This window comes from Sus scrofa, chromosome 3 (genome assembly GCF_000003025.6).
Source record: "Sus scrofa isolate TJ Tabasco breed Duroc chromosome 3, Sscrofa11.1, whole genome shotgun sequence".
NCBI classification, from domain to species: Eukaryota; Metazoa; Chordata; class Mammalia; order Artiodactyla; family Suidae; genus Sus; species Sus scrofa.
The window spans coordinates 75,418,531-75,443,850 of record NC_010445.4 but is presented as its reverse complement, the minus strand read 5'-3'; the positions used below and the strand labels follow the sequence as shown (position 1 = coordinate 75,443,850).

At 39.4% G+C, this 25,320-nt stretch overlaps 1 long non-coding RNA gene across 1 annotated transcript in view; it reads left to right on the top strand.

Annotated features, from left to right (window-relative positions):
* Positions 1 to 25,320, top strand: part of LOC106509797 — a 110,431-nt gene that overhangs the window by 38,712 nt on the left and 46,399 nt on the right. Inside the window, exons 2-3 of the long non-coding RNA XR_001307672.2 lie at positions 16,499 to 16,595; positions 25,144 to 25,234. This is a non-coding gene — a long non-coding RNA (uncharacterized LOC106509797). The remainder of the gene's footprint in view (positions 1 to 16,498; positions 16,596 to 25,143; positions 25,235 to 25,320) is intronic.

The window sequence follows — 25,320 nt, the reverse complement described above, 5'->3', positions numbered from 1 at the left end:
AAATGTGGCAAAACTATTGGCCAGTTTTAAACAGTTTGGTACCTATGACTTTTGCATTTGTTCTTGAAACACTGTAACAGTGAATCTCAGATGGTGTGAAATTCTTTTTTAGAAACATGAAGCAGAACAATGGTTGCTTTTACTTTGTAAAAGGAGATTATATTGTTCCTCAACTCAGTTTTAAAGAATGAGCTATGTCCTGGCTCTTTTCCTTCTAGTCAAGTTTGAAGGCATGATGACATTATAAGGCTATTATAAATAAATATATTGGCTTAATGTGGTAGTCTGTTCAACCTTGATGTCTATAAGCCTCATTATGTTGCAGTATTTTAGAAGGACCTTTACAACCTTTGGTTAACATGTATTCCAAAAGAAGCCGTATTAATGCTAACCCTGGGTGAGGCTGGAAGTCTATCAAAATAGGATCTGAAAAGGACACTGGTACAGGGGGTGTAAATGATCTTGTCATGCACTTGGGCTCCATGTGAAAAAATATGCAAGAATCACCTGATGGAAATCAAACCACCATGACCAGGAGAAGGGTCTGAGAGGTTTCCAGTTTACACGATGTGAATACTTCAAGTTAATAAACTATCCTAAAAGAAGTCACAACAGAGGTGAAACTCCCCCGGATCCTACCAAGAGCAAATGAAAACTACTCTGTTAATACATGTCCTCCACTCTGAGAATCCTCAATAAATGAATCCCATGGACTTCAAGGAATTCAGCAATATTTGTTTAACATTTCCCCCAGCTTGAGGTTTTGTAAAGAGGAGTAAGAGAAGAGATATTGAGAAAAAACTAGTAGGCCTACCCAGCTGACACATAATGATGATAATAGGATGATAATCATAGAAATTACCGCATATGCTCTGTACCATTTGTGAGCTTTGTACCCTTCATCACGTTTAATCTTTACTGCAAGTCTAAGAGTTAAGTACTCTGGTTAGCACTTCCCATGACCACATTTTTTTGGGGCCAGATCTATGGCACGTGGAAGTTCCTGGGCCAGGGATAGAACCTGTGCCACAGAAGTGACCTGAGCCACAGTGGTCACAATGCCAGATCCTTAACCCACTGTGCCTTTGGGGAACTACACACCACTTTAGGATGAAGAAATTGAGACTCATCAAGGTGGAGTAACATGTTGAAGGTTATTCAGCAGTAGAGAAAGAACTTGAGTCAGGTCTGTCTGACTCCAGGGATGTAGGAATTACCTTGGTTTTAGCCCTGCAAGTCCCAAGTTCCCAGACACCTGCCAGTCCTGGAACAGTGAGGTCACCCATCGAAGCCCCAATTGTATTAGGGCAGGAGTTCACTTTAAGTTTATTGATGGGTTAATTTAATAAACATGGTTTATTATTTTTCATAAATGTTAAAGACTCGCAATATGTTAAGAATACAGCCCTTTATAGTATATAGGTTTTTCTTTTGCCTTGTAGTTTTTATGACTCTTTTGATATACAGATAGTTTAAAGTTTTATGTGTCAAACCTGTTTTCCTTTATGGTTTCTGCCTTTGCTTTTATGTTTAGATGTTCTTTCCTACCCTACACACCAAAAGCTATATTTTCCCCTGGTTCTTTTATAGTTTACTTTGTAATTCAAAGTAAAATGGGCATATGCAGGGATGGGAAAGACTTCCACACACATGTCCCATTTTCCAGGTTTGGGTGAGTGTTTCAGGACTGTAGGCATACACGTTTGAAGCATTCATCTCAGGAACTGATTTAAAATCCATAACTTAAGGGAATGAAACTCTTTTCAATGCATTCCCAATGTGTGGTGCACATGTATCTGCTCTGTAATCGGCAATCATGTCAAAATGTGTCAGCTCGTTTCATATTCTTTTTAACTATCCTTTGATTAAGGGAGCGCGGTATCAACTTATGTAAGCCTGCAGTCAAATCTACCTTCAAATTATTAGCACCTGGTGAGAAATGTCCTTCCCATTCGAAACATCAGTTCATCATGTCTTATTTATAATTCACTTGATGATTTTGATATATAATTGTAAATATGCTATGTGACTAAGTCTTTACACTGAAGCTTTGTTCTTATAAAAATGGCAGAAAATGGGAATTTCCAACTGTGTCCATGATACAGATGTGTGGATCCTGATCAAGCAGGTGTGGTGTTAGGCTGAGATGTTCAATCGCTGGCTCCAAATGTCTCTCTGTTGGGAAACCTGATGTCATTCACGTTTTTCTTGCATCATTGGCTCTTAGTTGTCTGGCCAATGGAATGGGAAAATATTCGTGAATTCACTGTTACTGAACAGTAATAATAGACATGCTCTGATTAGAAAACAAAATTCATGTTCTCGTCCGGGCATCGGCAAACTTTTTGGAAAGAGCCAGATGGTAAATATTTTAGGCTTTGCTGGCCATGAGCTCTCAATTGCGACTACTCTGCTCTCCTTTGCAGCAGCCAGAAACTCACTGGTGTGGCTGTGTTCCAATCAAGCTTTATTTATAAGAGTGGCTGGTCTGCGTGATTTGGCCCCTGGGCTATAGTTTTCCAATGGCTATAGAGTCAGAGATTTCATTCCCTCACCACTGAGTAATTCTTATTTGAAAGGTGAGTTTCAGTTGCCATCCTGGAAAATATTAAACAAGTGTTCCCATCACTGGTACTTTAAAGCTTTGACTTTAGTGTCTTAAGGTTAAATTGGAAAGGTCTTTGAACATTCTTTGAAGAATCTCAGTGTGAACGTGGAGTTGTTTGTGAGCATAGGTTATAGCATTCTCCAACAAAAAGTCTGCGTCTCAAGGCTTCTTTGATATTAGTGGCTCATAGCTTTTTTCCCTAAACAAATGTTTCTATCTTCTGCCAGAGGGCTGGACTCAGCTCTTAATTCCAGTGGGATCCACACTCAGGGGGAAGGAAACATATGGGTACCATACATTTGCTAGAGTTTGTCTCGATGTAATCACAAAAATTGGATACCTTCAGAGCTCTAAATTACAGATTTGAAAGGCTCCGCTTTCATGCACAGAGTTTCCATATCACAAAGGCGGCGAATGCAAGATTCGTCCTCAGTGTCATTGCTTCATGCTTTAGGAGAGCAGGATAACTGACTTTTGCTTCTGTTTTGATAGATTCTCTCATGGTACAGAGTGTGTGACCTGTGTGTCAATCTCTGATTGGTTATTAATCATAGTTCAAAGCTAAACATAATGTTGGGGGGTAGATTTTATATGTAGATATATATGTCAAAATATATGTATATTTTGAGGGAGCAGGTAATATACATATGTATGTATGTATGCATATGTAATATATACACAAATATATATGTAAACCTATATATATGCATATATATATATGTATAGTTTAAAAAATCATTCCCTCACAGACTCCCAAATACCCATGAATACTTTTTCCTGCCAAATTTCAATTATATCAGTGTTTAAAGGAGGTTGGATTTCATACTTTGAAAAACTTCCCAGTCTGTGATAGGTCTTTCGTTCTTGTTCCTGTGTTTTGTTTGCTTTTATACCCTTGAAGACACTTTGCTATTCTTTGGTGTTTGGCTTATTTTTGGAGACACTCCCAAAGCAACTGGAGGTAACACAGGATATTTAGAGGGAGATGTTCAAGTTGGAGATGTGTTTTGGTTCAAAAATAAGATTCAGTGTCACAGTAACAGGGCTGACTTTTTGGTTAAGTCTCACGATGGGGCTTTAAAGGAATTTTTGGAATATTTAAAGCAGTGGAAACAACTGAAACATGTTTTGCCTCTACTGTTAAATTTTGAAGGGTAACTTTCATTTGGTTATGGAATCTAAGATCTGTTTTAAGAGTCTTATTACTCTATATTCACCTTGTAAAAATACGCCTCTTACTTGCCCTTAGGAGGATAATTTGGATGAATATAAGGAGCTGTCAACAGGTTGTAATTTGTGTCTCTTTCGAGAAATCTATGGATACCTTGCCAAACTCTCAACAGCCCAACATGATGAGATTTCATGATAGTTTTCCTCCTGAGTACCTGTTAACTTCTACCATCTTTTGTGAGTAGTGTTTGAGGGGGACCAGTGAAGGGGCAAGAAAAATGATTCTTTATTGTTTTCATGATGAACCAAGCTCTTGGAGGAGAGCAAGCGGGAGGCTCCTGGGGAGAAGAGGGGCATAGTTGTGTGTGTGTGTGGGGGGGGATGATGAGAGAATTATTCAAAAGGACAATATGGGGTTATTTTGATTTAAAATAGATTTGACTTGAGAGAGATGAAGTTTGTATTAACAATAGAAAGAGAAGCAACTTCATGGTTTAAGTTGAGATTATGGGGCATATCTTTCTTTGGTAGGTTTTCTTTTCTCTCTCTGAAAACACACACATGTGCCACCTCCTTCCCCCTATAAATACTCAAATCTATTGTTAATTTTATTTATTTTCTTGGCTGCGCCTGTGGCATACAAAAGTTCCGAGCCAGGGATCTGACCAGCACCACAGCCGTGACCCAAGCCACAGCAGCGACAACACTGGATCCTTAACCTACTGAGCCACCAGGGAGTGTGTATTGTTAATTTTCTAATTGCAGAAGAAATACATGCATATGAGGAACACTTTAAAACAAAGAGGTAAAAGGAAAAAAAACCTACCCATCGTTGATTGCATAGCAATACTAATGGGAGAACTTGAATGTGTGTGTTTTCCTAATTATCTCCCTTTTCCTCCTTCCTTTCTCCTCTTCCATTTTTTTTAAAAATTTCTAGTAATTTCTTTTTTTTAGAAAAAGAGGCTCTATCACATTAAATATAATATGTCATAAATCACCATGTCCTATAGCAATATCTCTAAATATCTCTTTGTCAAAGTGCATTTTTCTCAGCATACTGAAAAATAATTTAAACTAGCTCTGGTTTTTTCCAGTTATGAATGCAATACATATTTACTGCAAAATAATTTAGAAAACATTCAAAAACAAAGGTTAAAATCGTCTTTAATACTACTGCCAAAATTTGCTTACATTTGTTTTATGGGGCATTTGAATGAAGGTGTTTCTGCTGACATAAGCTTGGGAAATTTTAGATTAAATGCACTTAACACAGATTTTCTTTTACCATAGGGTTTCTCAATGTCCTTAAAATGTTGAAGCGTATTATGGTGCTCATAAAAGGCAGCTACAATGTAGAGTTTCTAAAACTTCTTTGATCTGAGAATGCTTTAATATTTTTTTTCTTCAGAATACACGTCAGTAAAGGATGTTCCTTACACACACACACACACACACGCACACACACACGCAGATTCGTGTTGTCTTTATTTATTTATTTTTGGATGATTTTAAAAACAATAAAATAATGAATTTAATATATTATGGACATCTATTCACATTGATAAATGGGGATCCACATTATCATATTTCTTTTTGGCCTTGCCTGAGGCATGCAGATGTTCCTAGGTCAGGGACTGAACCTGAGCCATAGCAGTGACCTGAACCAAAGCAATGACATCAGTGGATCCTTAACCCCTGAGCCACCAGGGAACTCCCACACCATCACTTTTAATGGCTGTAAACTATGCCACTATTTTTATGCACCCTATGTTTTAAAATAGCCTTTTATTGGTGTACATTTAGGTTGTTCCCTTTTTTTTTTTGGCATTTGTAAATTGTGCTGAAATCAATGTCCTGTACATCTCTTTCTTGTAAAGTTACCCAATTATTTCCATAGGATAAACTTCTAAAAAAGAGATAGTACAAACCTTTTTATTTATCTATATTCCAAGATTCGTTTCTTTGTCCAAGAATATATGTTTTTTCATTAAAAATAGTTTGGGTGAGGATTTACAAGTGTATACTCATACATAATGCACAGGAGCAGAGTGATCTATCAGACACGGTTTTAAAGTATCTGTAATTATTCACATGACCAAAATGCATTTATAGGGAATAATTATCAATATACTTTTTCGGTATGGAAACTAAGAGTGTCCCTCCTCAACAAATAAAGTAAAAAAAGCCAATTCTAAAAATGTTACCCTACTCAACCCCTGGCAGATAATCAAAAAGCTTGGGAGGACCAATACCTTCTAAGTTTTAGGTGAAAAGGTAATACATTTTAAATTCAGGTTAAGATAGAGAAATAGATCCTTACTACTTCTATAAGTGGTTTGTCTCTGCTCATTCATTAAAACCTAACATAATCTATCCAGTGTTTTATTAGAATTATGACCCAGGAATTCCTCCTGTGGTGCAACAGGATCAGTGGTGTCTCTGCAGCGCCAGGATGCAGGTTTGATCCTCGGCCTGGCACGCTGGGTTAAGGATCGGGCTTTGCTGCACCTGTAGCATAAGCTGCAACTGTGGTTTGGATCTGATCCCGGGCCCAGAAAATCCATATGCTGTTGGTGTGGGTAAAAATGAAAAAAAAAAAAAATTATGACTCCATTCACCCAAAGATCCCATAAGACATTTCATTGGAGTTTACATAAAATGGGGTCTCCTCCTGGTTAGAATAAAAATTCAGAAAACCTATCTGTTTGATCAGGTTTTCTGCCTGCATATTAGGGTCTACATTGAAGCTTTTGAACAATTATACACAGGGCTGAGCAAAGGCTATTGTTTGCCTATGTGGTAGATTGAGATCAAGAATGTTAACGTTATCTCCAAGAACACTTTTTAATTTATATCAAAATTGTATAAACAGGGTCACCAGGGCTAAATGGGATGTCAATGACCTATGAAGATCAGAAGTAAACACAAGATCTTAAAATAAGCATGTAACCTGAACACCTCCAGGGTTGTTGTATATTAAAAGGCAATTGTTTACATAAAGAAAGGGAAAATTACTTAGTGCTAATTCTGTTTGTGACAAGCTCCTTCTTCCTCAATTCATCAGTAGAACGGGGGCGGGGGTGCGTTTCCCTCGGCCTGTTGGGAAGGGCTGTGAAGAAACCCAACACAAAGTGTCCTTTTTGAGCATTCTGGCCCTCAGAAGCCTACCCATTTCCTTTCGGGGGCTGGCTAGCTTCAGGCTACAATCTTTCTTTAGGAGAGGTTTGTGGAGATAAGGGAGTAGCCAGGGGACCTGATAAGATTAAAGGAGTAAAATACTGTTGGCAGAAAGATATGCCTAGATTCACTAAGGTACATGTTCGAGAATTTCTTTGATGCCTACACTTCATCTTCAAAAGGAATTTCGGCCAGATGGGGAACAAATGGGAACATGTCTTGGGGTGGGTAACACACAAGAGTTTGGGTACAAGGATGGAGGAATGATGAGTCCCCAAAAGTGTCATGAAAAAAGGACAATGAATTAAGAAAGAGAAAGTTGATCTTTATGATGGCTTAATCAACACGTGTAATTATGGATCTGAAATGGAGGCAAATTTAAAACTCGCTGGAGAAAATAGTTTGCTCACAAGAAATAAAAGATGTGGAATTCCCCCTGTGGTACAGTGGAAATGAATCCGACTAGTATCCATGAGGATTCAGGTTTGATCCCTGATCTCGCTCAGTGGGACAAGGATCTGGTGTTGCCATGAGCTGTGGTGTAGGTGGCAGATACGCTCTAACCCTGCGTTGCTGTGGCTCTGGGGTAGGCCGGCAGCTGTAGCTCTGAGTCAACCCCTCGCCTGGGAAGGAACTTCCATATGCCGTGCAGGTGGCCCTAAAAAACAAAACAAACAAATAGAAAGAAAGAAACAAACAAAAGATATGTTGGTCCTCCAAGCTGGCTGAGTGATGATCCAAGAAGCAGCAGAGTCTATTGATTATGCATGTGGCTCTGAGGTCACACTGCCTGGTGTCAGATCCAGAATCTTCTAGTTCTACTGTGTAACCCAGGAGAAATAGTTTGACCTCTCTGTGCCCTATTTTCCTCATCAACAAAGTAGTAGTAATAAGGGTAACTACTTGCCAGGTTAGTTGTGAAGGTTCAATGAGTTACTACATGCAAAGGGTGCAAAGAGTGCTTGGCATGTAGTAAGTGCTCAGTGAATCTTAACCATAAGGTTTTTGTTTTGTTTTGCTTTGTTTTTTTTTTGTCTTTTGCCTTTTCTAGGGCCACGCCACGGCATGTGGAGGTTCCCAGGCTAGTGGTCTAATGGGATCTGTAGCCGCCAGCCCACGTCAGAGCCATAGCAACGCCGGATCCCCAACCCACTGAGCAAGGCCAGGGATTGAATTGAACCTGAAACCTCATGGTTCCTAGTCGGAATCGTTTAACCATGGCACCACAACAGGAAATCTATTTATGTGGTTCTGAATGACTTTTTTTTTTTTTTTTTTTTTTTTTGCAGCATATGGAAATTCCTGAGCCAGGGATCAATTGGAGCTGTGGCTGCCAGCCACAGCCACAGCAACGCTGGATCCTTAACCCCCTTGTGAGGCCAGGAATTGAACCCACATCCTCAAGGACACTCTGTCAGGTTCTTAACCAGCTGAACCACAATGGGAACTCCCTGACTGACTTTTTGATCTTTAAGTGTCACCTTTCATAATGTAAATCATCCGCAGGGTCTTACTCAAAGCTGCTCTCAATGAATAAACAGTACAGCAGGCATTCTTTGACCTCCTTATTGTCTGGATAGGATAACACCCCGGGGAGGAGGAAGGGGTGCTGGGGCAGTGGGAAAGCTTCTAAGATAAACTCAATTTTTATAATTCACACTAAACGTAACCCATCAATTACAACTTTGCCCGTGGTAAGGAAATTCTTAAGCCTCTGGTGTTTCAGCACAAGTCACCAGAGAAAGAATTTACCCATATTGTTCTGTGGGGAAAAATAGATGACAGCTAGGATAGGTTTTCTGGCTCCTGCCTGAACCCCAGGAAGGAAAAAAAAAAAGGTCTCATTCAAAAGAAGTCATGGAAGGGCGGGGACTCATGAAAGAGTTGGTGAGTTGTGACAAAGCCCGTGTGCAGGAATTCAGGAGTCTTTGCTCTGGGTGCAGGCTGTGGAAGGCCAAGTTAGCACATGGCTAAATATGCAGGCTGGTCAGGCCTGTGCTTGAGGCATCAAAGACAGGAGAGACAGGAAGGGAAGGACAGACACACAGATGCAGTCTCACACACAGCCAAAGAAGAGGCTATTTTAAACATAGACCCTATTGAAATACCAAGTTAGAGTTATGGTTTACTTTTTTCCCCCCAAGAGCCATCCTTTTAATATACTTTGTTAACTACTAACTTAGTTAAATAGAACCATGTAATTATTCCTTTACAGATCCTTTAACCAAATACCTTAAATACTTACTATTTATCCTAAGGCATTTTTCTACTCCCACACAGTGGATTTCTCTTCTGATTAATAATAGCCAGAGAATTCTGTACAAATCCAGCTTTTTTGAGCTTAGGCCAATAAAAATTGATCAAATGCTCTCTAAGGCCCTTTTCAAATCTAAAACTTTTTGATTTAAAAAAAAATTGGGGGGGGGGAGTGTTCCTTATGGCACAATGGTTAAGGATCTGGCATTGTCACTATAGCAGCTTGGGTTGCTGCTGTGGTACTGGTTTGATCCCCTGGTCTGGGAACTTCTGCATGCGGTGGGCATAGCCCAAAATAAATTTATACAGTTTTTAAAGTTTACTTTCCATTTACAGTTATTACAAAATTTTGGCTGTGTGCTCCATGTTGTACAAAACACACTTGACCCTGTCTTACCCCCAGTAGTTTGTACCTCCCACTCCCCTACACCTGTATTGACCCTCCCACCTACTGGTAACCACTGGTTTGTTCTCTCTATCTGTGAATTTGCTTCTTTTTTTTTTGTTGTTGTTCTTATATTCACTAGTTCATTGTATTTTTTGGCTTCCACAGATAGATGATATCATATAGTATGTGTCTTTCTCTGTCTGACTTATTTCACTTAGCATAATGCCCTCCAAGTCCAAGCATTTTGTTTCTGGAAGACATATGTCATAGAAGGGCCTTATGATCTTCTCTATATTTGTTTTTCTTATGGTACGGCTCTGATTTCAACTGCCAGGTTTGTTCAGTGGACCAAGGCGTGCATCTTTAAAGTCACACACTGCTTTTTAGAAGAGCAACACCTTTCTTTCGAGGAGAAAATTAAGATAAGCTTACTTGTACTAGTACAAGACAGGTCAGGTCATTCTTCATTAACAAACTTCCCACATTTTAAAGGTTTATAATAAGGAGAGCTTATGTTTTTCTCTTATGACATGGCCATGGTGGGCTGGCTGGGGGCCCCCTTTCACCCACAGCTTCTCATTTCAGGATCAAGGCTGATGGAGCAGCCATGATTGATCTCCAACATTGCTGGAGTTCATGGTTTCATGGCAGAAGGAAGCGCTCTGGAGGATCCTACACTAGCTGAAATGTTCCCGCTTGGAAGTGACATGAGCTATTCGTTGCTTACAATTCATTAGACAGCATCAATCCCATGGTGTCGCCTAATCATGAGTGGTCTTGGTGTGGGTAATTCTTCCATGAGCTCCCAAGACAAGGAACTTCAACTATGGGAGGAAGAGATTAATGGATTATCTTACTGTCAAAAATTCAAAGAGTAGAAAATTATGTCACGCAATAATACCCAAGTAATAGCCAGTATTGACAAGTTAAGTCTCTGTGGATTTTCTAGATCATGATAGAAATATACATATGTGCACGCACACACATGATTTAATTTAAATGCTTCCCACTAGAAATGCTGTTTCAATAATCTGCTCCCCTCCTGCCCTTACCCATATAGCAGCAAGGCCACATTTCTCCCTGTTAAGACCTTTAGGTCTACCTCATCTCTTTTAACTGAGGCACGCTGGCCACTTTATGGATGGACCATGGTTTGTTTAATAACTTTCTATGGAGGGCAATTTGGTTCTTTCTCTCTTTTCTTTTTTTTTTTTTTTTTTTTTTTTAAGGCTGCACCCAAGGCATAATGAGGTTCCCAGGCTAGGGGCTCAATCAGAGCTACAGCTGCCGGCCTATACCACAGCCACAGCAACGCAGGACCCAAGCTGCATCTGTGACCTACACCATAGCTCACCACAACACCAGATCCTTTAACCCACTGAGAAAGGCCAGGGATTGAACCCGCATCCTCATGGATACTAGTTAGATTCATTTCTGCTGAGTCACAATGGGAACTCTCCAGTTAGGTTCTTTCTAGTTTTTGATATTATTAAGCATTTTGCAATCAATATTCTTGAACATATATCTTGGCCAGCCATAGTTCGTAACTGAATAAAGTTGACAGAAAATGAACAGAGGAGGATAACCAGTCACCCATGATTTAAGACTCCAAACCCAAGGGAAGTGAAGAAACAAATATACTTTTCAAATCCTTTGCATATGGTGCAGCACATTTCAGGAAAGCAATAAAGGCGTAGGAACTCCTACCTATGTGGATGCAGAAGATCATTTGCATTAGCATTTCTAGAGCTCCTTTAAACTCCCAGATTCCTGTTCAAGTAAAAAATATTCTTGATTATAAAACTTATCCCCTCTCTGAGCCTGTGGAAATAAGATACATTGCAATATTCTTGCCCTGTCTGAGAAGTCTGAAGCTCCTGAGAAATGAACACGTGGGCAATGTGATTCCTCATTCACTATTTACCTTCAGTTCCCATTCTTTAACCATATCTAGAGAATGCCTAGAGATTTAAATGAGAAATCTGAATCTAAAGACGGTCAGGGTTTTAGCCCAAACCATCACGAGCACTTTCGCTGGGAAAGCTCGTGACTCTACCCCTGTGGAGCTCTGAGTTTTGATGGGTTCAGTCCTTTGCAGTTGGTTGAGGGGTGTGGGGGGAGGTAACCAGGGAAGATAAATACGTTCCTCAATGCCTGAACTTCCTCCTCAGGCTAGCCAGCTCAGCTTGACAGCTCACTGGGGTTCTCTGAGGGAGTCAGCATCATGCCTGGAGCCCTGCAGGAAAGATAAACCCCAGTGAACCAGCCAAAATACTGGGGAGGGCTTGAGTGGCTTTAGCAAATTCTAATGGGGGATTGGATTGGAGTGGGGAGTGTTACCAATAGGTGGGTACATCCTTCTTCTCCTGAGCTTTATAAAGATGCTCATGAAAGACAACTGAAAGCAACCAGAAAGCACATCTTCTTCAGGCAGTTCTCTTTCCTTTTCAATTCAAGCTGTATCAGCTATGCATCTCATACTTTAAAAATCTTTAAAATTTTGGCAATTTTATTTATGAAGTCATTTTCCTAGCTTCTGTGTGTGCACGTGTGTGTGTGTGAGAGAGGGAAAGATAGAAAGAGAGGGAGAAAGAAAGGATAATGGGGAAGGTAAATGATATAATCAGGAATGACATCAAACTGTAATTTCTGATTTAGGAATATAGAATAGGGGTGTATTAGCTTAGGCTGCATAACAAAAATACCATAGACTGGGTGGCCTAGACAGTAGAAATTTATTTCTCACAACTCTGGAGGCTGGGAAGTCCAAGGTCAGAGGCCAGCAAGGGGAGTTTCATGCTGAGGCTTCTTCTTTGGCTTGGAGGCTACTGTCCTGTGGTGTGCTCACAGGACCTGTTCTTTGGTTTTTGTTCTTTTCATTTTTAGAAGTTTTATTGAAGTATAGTTGATTTACAATGTTATGATAATTTAACAAGGCCCTTTTTTCTAAGAGAGAGAGTGAACTCTCTGGTATCACTTCTTATAAGACCACTAATTCCATCATGAAGGCCCCACCCTCATGACCTCATCTAACCCTAATTACCTCCCAAAGGTCCCATCTCCAGATACCAGCACATTGGGTATTAGGGTGTCAATATACGAATTTGGGGGGGACGCAGACCTTCACTCTATAATAAGAAGTGTTCAACTCTTGGCTTGCTATTCAGTCTCTAGGAAGTCCTAGAAAATTCAAGTTTAAAAAAATTCCTATTGGGGTCATTTCTAACCTAAAAACCTCCACTCTCAAATTGACATGCACACAAATGTTTACCATTGTCCCTTTTATCTCATGCTGGGCAGAACTTTCCTGCCTCTAGGCTCACCCTCATTCCTCACATAAAGTCTTAGCAAATTTTTTATTTTTTTATTTTTTTTACTGCTGGATTCAAAGGAAAATTAAAAGAAGAAGAAATGAGGAGGTCCTGTTGTAGCTCAGTGGTTAATGAACCCAACTAGCATCCATGAGGACATGGGTTCGATCCCTGGCCTCCCTCAGTGGGTTGAGGCAAGCTGCAGCATAGTTGACAGATGTTTCTCAGATCCTGCATGTTGCTGTGGCTGCAGCTCCGATTCAACCGTAGGTGTGGCTTTAAAAAAAAAAAAAGGAAAAAAATAAAACAAAAAATAGAATTAAATACATATATATGTTTGTTTCAGACACTGGGAAGTGCAGTGGAGGGGGAAATATGAAAAGAAGGGGAAGGGGAAATTCTAAGGCAGACTAATCTTAAGATGATGTGGACCTGAAAGCCACCTGGATGTGAGCACTTCCAAGGAAATCCATCCCATGGGACGCTCTTAGAGTCCATACTTACCATGGAAAGTTTTTCTTAGCCAAACGCATCTTTGTTTGATTTCATATATCTATTTCTTTTTCATGGGCAATTAAAAAATTGCATTATACATGATGGAGGATACTATGAGGAGAAGAATGTATATATACATGTATGAGTGTGTGTGTGTGTGTGTGTGTGAGAGAGACTGGGTCACTTTGCTGTACAGTAGAAAATTGACAGAACACTGTAAACCAACTATAATGGAAAAAATAAAAATCATTTAAAAATAAAAATTAAAAAAATTTTGCCCACAGCAAAATGCACCATCATAGAGGTCAGTGTGATCAGTACTGGCAGTCGTAGTTACCGTGTCATGCCCCCACAAAACAAGATCAAGAATTATTCCTATCATTCTCCATCCTTTCTTCTGCCAGGCAGCTACCTGCCCCTTCCACCCACGTACCTTCAGTGTCTGACCTGTTATTCAAGAGAGTTTTGCCTATTCTCAGACTTCATGTGAATGGAAGCAGGCAGTAGATGTTTTTGGTTTCCCTCTTCTATGTGTCTGCATGATGATTTTTTTAATTAAAATTTTTTTTATTAAAATGTAGTTGATTTACAATGTTCTGTCAATTTCTATTGTATGGCAAAGGGACCCAATCATGTGTGTGTGTGTGTGTGTGTGTGTGTGTGGTGTGTGTCTTTTTCCTATATTATCTTCTACCATGTTCTCTCCCATGAGGTTGGACATAGTGTCCTGTGCTATACAGTAGGATCTCGTTGCTTATCCATTCTAAATGTATAGTTTGCATCTACTAACCCCAAACTCACCATCCATCCCACTTTCTTCCCTCCCCCTTGGCAACCACAAGTCTGTTCTCCATGTCTGTGAGTCTGTTTCTCTTCCGCCTGACAATTTTGAAGTTCATCCATGATGCTTCATGTAATGGCATTTTTTTTTCTTCTCTTTTTGCCTTTTCTTGAGTGCTCCCACGGCATATGGAGGTTCCCAGGCTAGGGGTCCAATCGGAGCCGTAGCCACTCATGTGCCTTTGACTAGTGCCAGTAGGTTTCTTCCTCCCTCTGAGTGTTGAGAGGAGGCCCTGCCCTTGTCAGTGTCTTGGCCTTGCCCTCCAGGCACTTGGTGATTTCAGGATCCCATGCCTGGGGGCCAGACCCCCCAGTTCTTTCCTATCACCACTAATCCACTCTCTTCCACGTGTGGGCTGCTCAGCCTCCTCTAAGTGCCGCAGGATGGTGACATAATCCCACGTCCTCAGCTGCGGATACCTGGCACCGAGGAGTTGGTTTTTATACTTAACCAGGTTGAAGAGTTTCCACCTGGGCGCCTCCTTTAGCTCATGGGTCTTTTCTCATCACCTCACTTGCTGTTTTGAATGTCAGGACAGGCTGAGATGGGGAGCTGAGCTAGAGGGGCAGGGAGATGGCTCATCTGACTGTTCTTTTCTTCCACATGATACACAGGTTCCTTTTCCTCTTCTGATAATGGAAGACAACACTGTGGTTATTCCTGTCGTAGAATAATATGTGACAACGAAAAGTGAAGAAACTAGAACCACTTGTCTCAGAGTGAACATATCCAAAAAAGTACAGAGTTAAAAAAAAAAATCTCACGTTATACATGTACTATTTATGCAAAAAAATGTTAAATATGCAAAATGATCCTGTCTATCATCTAGGGAAATTTACATATGTTTAAGAATATAAAAATATGCTTCAGGATAACAACCCTCAAATTCAGAATCAGGGTTCCCTCTGGTGGGGGTTTGGAGAGGAATGCATTTGGGAAGGGTACACGAAGCACTACTGCTGTGCTTGCAGTAGTTAATTTTTAAGTCGGGTGGTGGCCCTAAAGGTATTCTATATTGTTAGTCATACATTTTCTGGTATATTAAAACATTTTATAATAAATAAAAATTCAGAGTTCTCACTGTGATGCAACAGGGTTGATGCCCTCTCTGCAACATCAGGACACAGGTTCAATCCCTGCCTGCCTGGCACAGTGAGTTAAAGGATCTGGTGTTGCTGTAACTGTGGCGTAGGCTGCTGGTGTGGTTCGGATCTGACCCCTGGTCGGGAACTCCATATGACTCAGGAGGCAAAAAAAGAAAAAAAAAGTCATTATAATTGGTTTTTACTCTCTATATTATTAAACTTCTTGTCTTCATTCATTGTTCCCTGTGCCAAATTTCAGATTTTGGCTGAGAAATAAAGTTAAGGGGGGAGGGGTGTTCTTTGATTTTAAAACTTCTAAATGTCAGTGAATTGTTCTTAGAAGGCAGGTTTACTTTCCGAAACAAATGCAAGGTATTATGTCAACCTAATGAATGATGTGGAACAGAGAATTTTAAATAAATGCTGCTGTAATCCTTTCTTTTAAAACAACAACAACAACAACAAAGAATTCTATAATTTATATATTCCTTGATGAATTATTTATTAGGACTGTTATGTTATCACACATATCATGGGGGGTAGAGTTGGGAAAAAAACTCACTTTACAAAATGTAGAGTACAAAATGAAAAGCAGAATTCTAGCCGGTTTCCAAAGAGGAAATGCAGCAATGTACGATGTGCATTATTAGCCCATTGGCAGCAGCTGTACTGGAATGAGTGAGTGTGGTTTGCTGAGACTTTTCTGCCCTGTCCCAGCCTGGAATGGGGTGGCAGGAGATGGATTTGGGTCAGGGCCTTCCAAAGTTGAGATGCAACCTCTCAACCTCTGTCCAGGCCTATCTGCCTCCTCCTTTCCTGGATTCCCAAGGTCCTGTGGCTCACGTCCTGTGAGAAGAGCCCTGTGGCCCATGCAAATCTATACACGCCCCTGTGAACCAGGGCCCCCCACCCCCCAGCCTGGCTCAGGACCGTGGGCAATGCTGACATCCAGCATGCGTGAAGATGCAGGGGGCACCTATGAGAATGGAGATGTAAAGGCAGAGAAAGAGAAATGATGCAATTTCTTTTCCAGCTGAGGAGAAAGATAGCAGAAATGAATGCGATCTGGGAGGAAATTTATATTAGGGGATAAACAAATGAGTTTTGTGCCCGCCTCTTTAAGTCTCTTCAATCCCATGTTCATTTCTCTTTTTTGATTACCAGGTAGTGCCTTCCTCAGTCTCTTGGGGCATACTTCTTTCCGGATCTGGCACAAACTACCCCGCAGGGCTTAAAGACATGCTGATGACAGATGATGAAGGTATGCATCTCTTAATCAAGCTGCCTCACTTGCCCATCTAAAGAGCTATTTAAAAAACACATCTAGCAGGTCTCAGCCGCCAATATTCACATCTTATTTACTCCTACATTCACTTTTGAAAAATCTAAAGAAATTCTCATTCAGGCTATGACCTAAGGAGAGGGCAAGCTGAAAATTCCCTCTGCAGGGCAAGGGCATTTTTTTAGTTTAAATTCAGTTGCTGATGTTATTAGCTTCTGTTCTGACCTTCCAGCCAACTTAAAGATGGTTTATGTTAACATTGAAAATGTCAACTCGTGTGGCCAGAGTGTTTTCTAAATGATGCTCTTTACATGGTTCTTCATTTGTTGGATAATAATGACTATTTTCTCCTTTGGCTTTAAAACTGAAGGAATATGGCTAGGTTTCCTTCTCTGTTTGCAAATGGAGCCCCTGCCATGTGTCTAGGCCTGGGCTGGGTTCTTTCTACCCCATCCTATTCCTCTGCCAAGAAAGCAAAGATCATATTTCAAACATATTATTTTCACCTTGAACAAAGTTGGTGGGAATGTAAATTTTGTGCAGCCACTGTGGAAAAGTATAGAAGTTTCTCAGAAAACTAAAAATAGTACTAGCATATGACCTAGCAATTCCAGTCCTGGATATATATCCAAGAAAAAGGAAAACACTAATTCAAAAGATACATGCACCACAATGTTCCTAGCAGGATTATTACAATTGCCAAGATATGGAAGCAACCTAAATTTCCATCAACAGGTGAATGGATAAAGAAGGTGTGGTAAATATATACAATGGAATACTACTCAGCCATAAAAAAGAACAAAATTTGCCATTTGCAGCAACATGGATGGACTTGGAGGGCATTGTGCAAAGTGAAATAAATCAGAGAAAGATGAACACTATATGATATCATTTACATATGGAATCTTAAAAATACAATAAACTAGTGAATATAACAAAACAAGAAGCTGATTCATAGATATAGAGAAGAAACTAATGTTTACCAGTGGGGGGTGTGTGTGTGGAAAATATAGGGGTGGGGGAGGGGGAGGTACAAAGTATTGGATATAAGATAGACTACAAGGATGTATTGTACCACCTGGGGAATACAGCTAGTATTTTGTAATAACTTTAAGTGGAATATAATCCTGAAAAATTATGTAAAAATGAAAAATTAAAAAAAATCATTTCCACCTATCTACAGATGAAAGAGACTGTATATTAGGGAGTAACTCAGCATAAAACAAAACAGATTGGGTCCTGGTATTCTAGAAGATTCAGCTTGTTTTACTTTTGCTTATTTTCATTCAAGAAAAGCAATGGCACAGCAAAATGCTGTGGACATAAGATAAGATTCCATGAGTAGGAGATGAACCAAAAGTCTTACCCCTTAGAACAAAAAGTTCTAAGACCCTCTGTAAGTGTTCTAGGTGGGGATCATTGTACTTCATGGAACTTCTCTGCTAGATTGGTCCCCTCATCTGAAAGTCACCGTGGGGAGCTTTCCTCTGAGAAATGCAAAGTAGCTGTTCCTCTTCCACCAAAAGTTGGGAGGTCTCACTTGGAGATAGACCCGTGAAACGAAATGAAGAAGTATTTGACCATTACCATAATCTTCTTTGAGTTGTGATGAGATGCCACAGTAACAAGCCAGATTTCTCCCTCCCTTGCAGTTGTGCATAAGGTGGCTTGTTAAATATTTCAAACTCACTAATATATGCACTAAACTGTTCACTCACGACCAGAGAGATCTTCTTAATCAAAAGCCACCTGATCTTCGAAAAACACAACTTACTGATAAATTGCACTGCTACTATACAACTGGTAATTCCCCTTTTTTTGTGTGTACTTGGTGTCAGGTCCTTCCAAGGTGTTTCTTGTGTGTTATTGCTAACATTAGCATTAGCATACCTATTTCATAGATGAAAAAAACTGATGTTGAGAAACATTAACTGACCTGCTCAAATGTATATAGATAAAAAGAGGCAGCACTGGTGTGGGAATCCATTTTTTAGCTCATGAGGGAGTCAGCCCTCTGCCCACTTTACCAATCCTCTCCCATGTTCAAAACCGTCAACATGGTCATTTGTTGCCTAGTTAGGTAAATATGGTACTGAATCCATTTGCCCTGTTTAGAACAACCTGGACAGAGATGCATCATACTGACTCGACTGAGGATAATCACGTTATAATGAGAATTTTCATGTCAACTGTACCTTATCTTTGGAGAGCATCTTTGACAGAATGTGGGAGAGATTTTGCCAAAATAACATGCTTTCTAATATTTACTCTTTTCTAGCCACCGCTGCAGCATGTAGAAGTTCCCAGGCCAGGGACTGAATCCAAGTCACTGCAGTGACAATGCCAGATCCTTAACCTATTGAGCCACCAGGGAACCCCCTATGGGATTTACATTTTGCAGGGGTTTTTCGGCTGTTTCTCTGATTATTACATGCTATCAACCTAGAGAGTTTGGTATTTAGCTGATGAACCCTTGGACACAGTGACGTTTTAATTTTTCATCTTGCTGGAGATGAAAGTGTGGCAATGAAACACGTAAATATTACACTTAATCTCGGCAGTCCTTTCAGTGGCAGGAAAATTGCTTCTTTGTGGTACAAAAGAGACTTTCTATCTGTCACTCATATAAAATAAGCCCCGATTTGGGGTTGTTTTTGGAGGGCAAAGGGTGATGGTGCCTATCTGATTGCACTTAGTGATACATTTTAATCTATGATTTATGCAACCTGACATTGACGTTCATTTAGCTCCGATTACAAGCGAAGTAATTCACTCCTTAATGAAGTGTACCCTGCATGACATATTGACCACGTGAGCTGACAATCATGGCTCTAAAACAGGCTGAGGTACATTTTCTTTTGTCATTGAAAGTAGGTTGTCAGTTAATAAACTTAAAACAAGACCTGTTGACCTGCCATTCTTCCAGAAGTATTTTATGGGCGCATCAGAGAAGCATGTACTAAAATCAACTATTGGGATGGAAGGAAGAATAAAAATGCATGTACGCAATGTTGTTTAGATGAAAAGCCTTTCCATCAATTTATACCAGTTCTCCTCCACTATTTATTTTGAAAAAAATTCAGACCTATAGGCAAGTAGACAACAATACATCATGAATATCTGTCCACCTTTCACCTGGATTTGACCAGCTGTTAACATTGTGTCACATTTGTGCGGCTCTGTATGTGTGTATGTGTGTGTGTCTGTGTTATTTTAGAGTAAATTACAGACATCGTAACACTTCACTCTTAAGTACTTCAGCATATACCCCCTAATGATTAGGGCATTCTCCCACGTAACTAAACCATTATCACACATCTAAGACAATGAGCTGTTCAATAATATAACTGAATATATAGTTTATATTCCAGCTTCCCCAACTGTCCCCCAAATCTAGTTTAAAACCATCTTTTCAAAATGCAGACTTTAATCAAAATATACAACTTGCGTTTGGTTATTAAGCAATTGTATGGAATTTCATCAGTAAAAATGAAAGCGCAGCAGCTTTGATCCATAGTGATCTGCAAGGGCTAGTGATGAAGTGTTAGTAATGTTTTGTATCCAAGTAGTTCTACTTGCAAAGTGTATAATCATCTAAGTGGTCATTTTTTTCCTTCAAGTATTTCAGTCTATTTCCCATTTTACTCTATTTAAATGGAGGGTCGTGGGGAAATATTATTACTGATACACAATTTTCAAAATTTCAGTCTTAGAGCTACTGCATGTTTGATTCTAAGGTTTCAAAATAGTTGTAGGATTAAAACCCCAATCTAGAGGATTCATTCCAACCCTACACAAAAAGGGAAAAGAATCATGAAGTTTCTTGTTTAAAGCAAAGTTTTTCAGTGATACGTTTAGAATGATTATAAGTTTCAGATAATTGAGTTTTCTTCAAATTTAGACTTCTACTTATCGTCTTGAAAGCGAAATGTGTTATAGTTAAGAGTAGAAAGAAAAATTAATTTCAAAGAACATTCATGGCAGCAAATGATGGTTTTATTACCGCCAGGGACATTCAAAGATCAAGTGTAAGGGGATTTGATTGAATTCAGTGTCACAAATGCACTTCTCATGTATAATTACATGTATCTAAGGTTTTGTAAAGTGGCTGTATAATTACTATAGATTTGTACTTAGAGGAAATACTAAGGAGCTGCATTTTGTGAGTTATGATTTTTGCGGATCTTATGGACTCTATTTTATGCCTGCAAAAACTATTGCAGAAAATAGAAATAGTGTCTTTTATATTCATTTTGTAGAAGACAGTAACGGTTTTCAAAGTAGCAAAACAATATTATCCTCTTTCATATTAAATCATACAAAGACTTATGATCAATGCAATATATTTAAAAACAATCCCTTTAAAAAACTTTTGTACACTGATGATTGCTATCGAATTTAAAATTAGGAAGAATTTTTTCCTTCTTTTTTTTTTTTTTTTTTTTTTTTTAGTGCTGCACCTGCAACATATGGAAGTTCCCAGGATAGGGGTCAAATCAGACCTGCAGCTCCTGGCCTCCATTACAGCCACAGCCAGAGTAATGTGGGATCTTGACTGCTTCTGCGACCTACACCACAGCTCAGAGCAGTGCCAGATCTCCGACCCACTGAGCGAGGCCAGGGATGGAACCCACATCCTCATGGATACTAGTCGGATTCATTTCTGCTATGCACAATGGGAACTCCTTTTCCTTCATTTTTTTTTTGAGTAGAAAAAAGACATCACATCCAAGACACATATTTTTCACCTTTTGATATTTGAAATAGAGCTGTATCTTGAAAGAGATGTCATGAAATTTTTGAAATTAGGAGTATTTTTTCCTTTCTTAGTGATATTATATAAAATAATTGTGTTTCTTATAGTTATGGCTTATTACTTTCCATGAACTATAATACTGAACAATATCAGACTATGCTATATTATATATACCCGCACATAAGTAATCCATAACAAAGAGATACAGTTTTTCATGAGGGTTCTAGAACTGAGTATTTGTTTGTATGGTGGAGAAATTAGACATGTAGTCCCCAAAATTTTATCACACAAAGGATGTGATATCTTCAGATAAATCAACAAACATTAAACTGGATTTACTCAAAAATATCAGTGGCTGATTTCTCAAGTGTTTTTTTGAGGAATATAATTTAATGGTTTTAACCCAGTCAGCTCCTGCATTTCTATTTCTGGTTTTGGTTGGATTTATTTAGAGTGTATCAACTTTCCATTCAGAGCACCAGCCAGTTCTATGATCAGAAATAACGCTTTCAAAATTATTTCACTGTGAAAAAATATATGGTGATTCCTCAAAAAACTAAAAATGGAACTACCATATGACCCAACAATCCTACTTCTGGGCATATATCCAGAGAAAATCATAATTTGAAATGATACATGTCCCCCATAATTCATAGCAGTGCTATTTATAATAGCCAAGACATGGAAGCACCCTAAATGTCCATCAGCAGAACATGTATTACATATATACAATGGAATACTACTCAGCCATAAGAAAGAATGAAATAATGCCATTTGCAGCAACATGGATGGACCTAGAAATCATCATACCAAGTGTATTAAATCAGACAGAGAAAGGCAAATATTGTATGATAACACATATGTGAAATCTAGAAAATGATACAAGTAAACTTATTTACAAAACAGAAACAGACTCACAGACTTTGAAAACAAACTTGGGATTATTAAAGGGGAAACTTGTGCAGAGAGGGATTGATCGGGGGTTTGGGATTGGCATACGCACACTTTTGTACATAGAATGGATGGTCAATGGGGACCTACTGTACAGCACAGAGAAGTCTATAGTCTGTGATAACCTATACGGGAAAAGAATCTGAAAAAGACTGAATATGTATATATGTATAACTGAATGACTTTGCTGTGCAGCGGAAATAGAACATTTTAAATCAACTAAACTTCAATAAAAATTTTAAAATATGAAAAAAAAAAAAAGAAATAATGCTATGTTCAGGCACTGTGGATATCAGCCTGGTATCCACTCAGTCTCAGGAATGTTTCTGTGGCCATACTTACTATCTTGCTACTGAAAGCAATCTTAACACTGGAAGAAAGAGTTCACAGATTACTCTGAAGACGCTAATTTTATAGTCATAGGGTTTCTTTGTAGTTAAGAATGTGAAAACTGGTTGAATTCTCCTATTGGAAAATCTCTGGTGGCGGGAGGAAAACAGCTGTTGTGGGAGATTTTGGACCCCAGGATGACTTAGCACTGTTCTAGAGGGTGTGTGTTGTCATGACGGCTCCCCCCTGTTTTGGTCCATGGAGCCTTCCAGATGTGTGCACAGGTCCTGATAACTATGCACACTTTTCATGTAGCTTGGGGTTACTCTGGCCTCTCAAGTAAAAACTCTGTATTTAAGATACAGCTTTAAAGTGCTGCATTGCTATGGTTACGAACTGATGGGCAAAATTCACTCCTGGCCTCAGTCAGCCCAGTTGATTGGGGCTGCAGCTCTAGAATATCAACTCAGTGTGTGCAAAGACCCTGACCTGATTCAAGAAAAACCAGACACACACACATAATTTTCTATAATGAGTGCAAGATCCTATTAGAGAAACATTGTGCCCCAGACTCCTGGACATGAAGGTCTATATGGCAGGAGTTTCACTTTTTTTTTTTTTTTTTTAGGGTCACACTTGTGACATATGGCAGTTTCAGGCTAGGGGTTGAATTGGAGCTGCAGCTGTCAGCCTACACCACAGCCACGGCAACTCTGGATCTGAGTCACATCTTCGACCTACTCCGAATCTTGCGGCAGTGCTGGGTCCTTACTTAACCCACTGGTTGAGGCCAGGAACCAAACCCACAACCTCACAGAGACTACATTAGGTTGTTAACCTGCTGAGCCATGATGGGAACTCCAGAAGCTTCACTTTAACATTTTTATTTTCAAGTACCTTTTCTTGACGTCTACCTATATACAGAAAAATACATGCCTTATAAGCCTAGTGAAATTCCACGACTTGAATATACCTGCAGAGCCAGCATCCAGCTCAAAAAGCAGAACATTTCTAGGCGCCTCATTGCCTCCCTCATGCCTCTTCAGTTCAACTACCCCAAGGGGAGTTTTCCTACCTTCCTGATTTAATCTCCATGAACAAGTGTGCTCCACATTTTGTCCAGTCCAATTAATTAAATGACTCTACACCCTTCTTCACTTTTAGTAACATCCTAAATACAGAAAGTGCTATCTCTTCATGCTCGTATTTTTCTAAGCATCCTTAAGAAGTTGGTAGACAGGCTGGAAAAGTGATGCCTCAGTTTTTTTTTTTCACAGAACATTCTCAAGGGAGGCAGATGTCATCTTTCACCTTCATGCTTGCAGAGAAACTTCTCTTTCATACTCTGGTTTCAGAAAGAAAGCACTGAGAAGAAATAAAATAGGATGTTTGGGGGCATTTCCCCAAAGAGTTATATCAGAGGCAAAAGGGGTGGCCTGAGTCATATGGATAAAGGTACCCTAGTTATAAAGCGGAGAAAGCTGGGGTTTTCTGAGTCAACTAAGCAGAGTATCTAAATGCATTTAAATGCTGGGGAAACCAAGAACCAGAAGGAAATCTTGGAAAACTAACTTTTCTTAAGTGTGAAAAGGTAATGTGGACCGCCTTCCATATGCTCTAGTTGTATGGTCTACATGGGCTCCCAAATGTGATCAGTGCTAGGATCAGAGACTGGCCTCGGGAACTAGTTTCTTGCTATTAATGGAACAGCAAGAAGAGTGGGGAGGCAGAGGGAGTGAGGAAGCAGAGGGAGTGGGGAGTTTAGTCCGTTTTAGCTCCCCATGCTGGAGTTGGTGTGGAAAGCAATGGACTGGAACCATCAACTCCTGTCCGTGGATTGTCAATACAGACTTGAGGAAACTAATGTGGGAGGTGCTCATATTTGACTCCAAGGCTTTTGATGGTGGATGGCTTGGCAATGGGATGGGGTTGAACATGTCACTGAAATTCTCAGTTGATGCATGCCCGCCATTCTGAGAACTGTATCCCCTGCCTGTATGATTTAGCATGACAACCAGATTACATTTATACAATTAATTAATGTTTGCTTGACCACTTTTATCCAATTTCCTTCCATAGCACATAAAAGAGAACCTGACATAAATTTCTCTTTCAAAACAATTGACTTAGCAACTGCTGACCTTCTGTTCTGTCATTCTAAGGATTGATTGGATATTGTTGAATTGTTTCATTCTACAGTAATTAAACATAAAATTAATTATGCTAGTAACCCATTATTTCTCTGAACCAAGGACTAAGTCATTTGTTTTCGCTTGGTTACTCTGAGAGTCTGCCATCAGATGAACAGGCAGAAAAAAAAAAATCAGACTGTAGCAAACAGAAACTAAATATTTTAAGGCACATTTTAATGGCTAAAATGTGATCTGGAAGCTTCTAATTTCCATATGCATAACATATTGAATTTGTTTAATGTAATTTAGGCCATAAATTTTTTTACCTTATGATTTGGTCATTTAAATATTTTCTCAGGTGGCTAATCATTTAGAAAACATGTCAAAGAAGAATATATGTTAAGAAAGAGAGACGGATGGATAAGACCAGAAGCATCACTGAAGTCATCGTGAGTCTCTAATTCTTGATCTGGTTTGCTGCTCAACCGAAATGAAATTTAGTTCACGAGTCATTTTCTTTGTTGGTTTTGTGTAG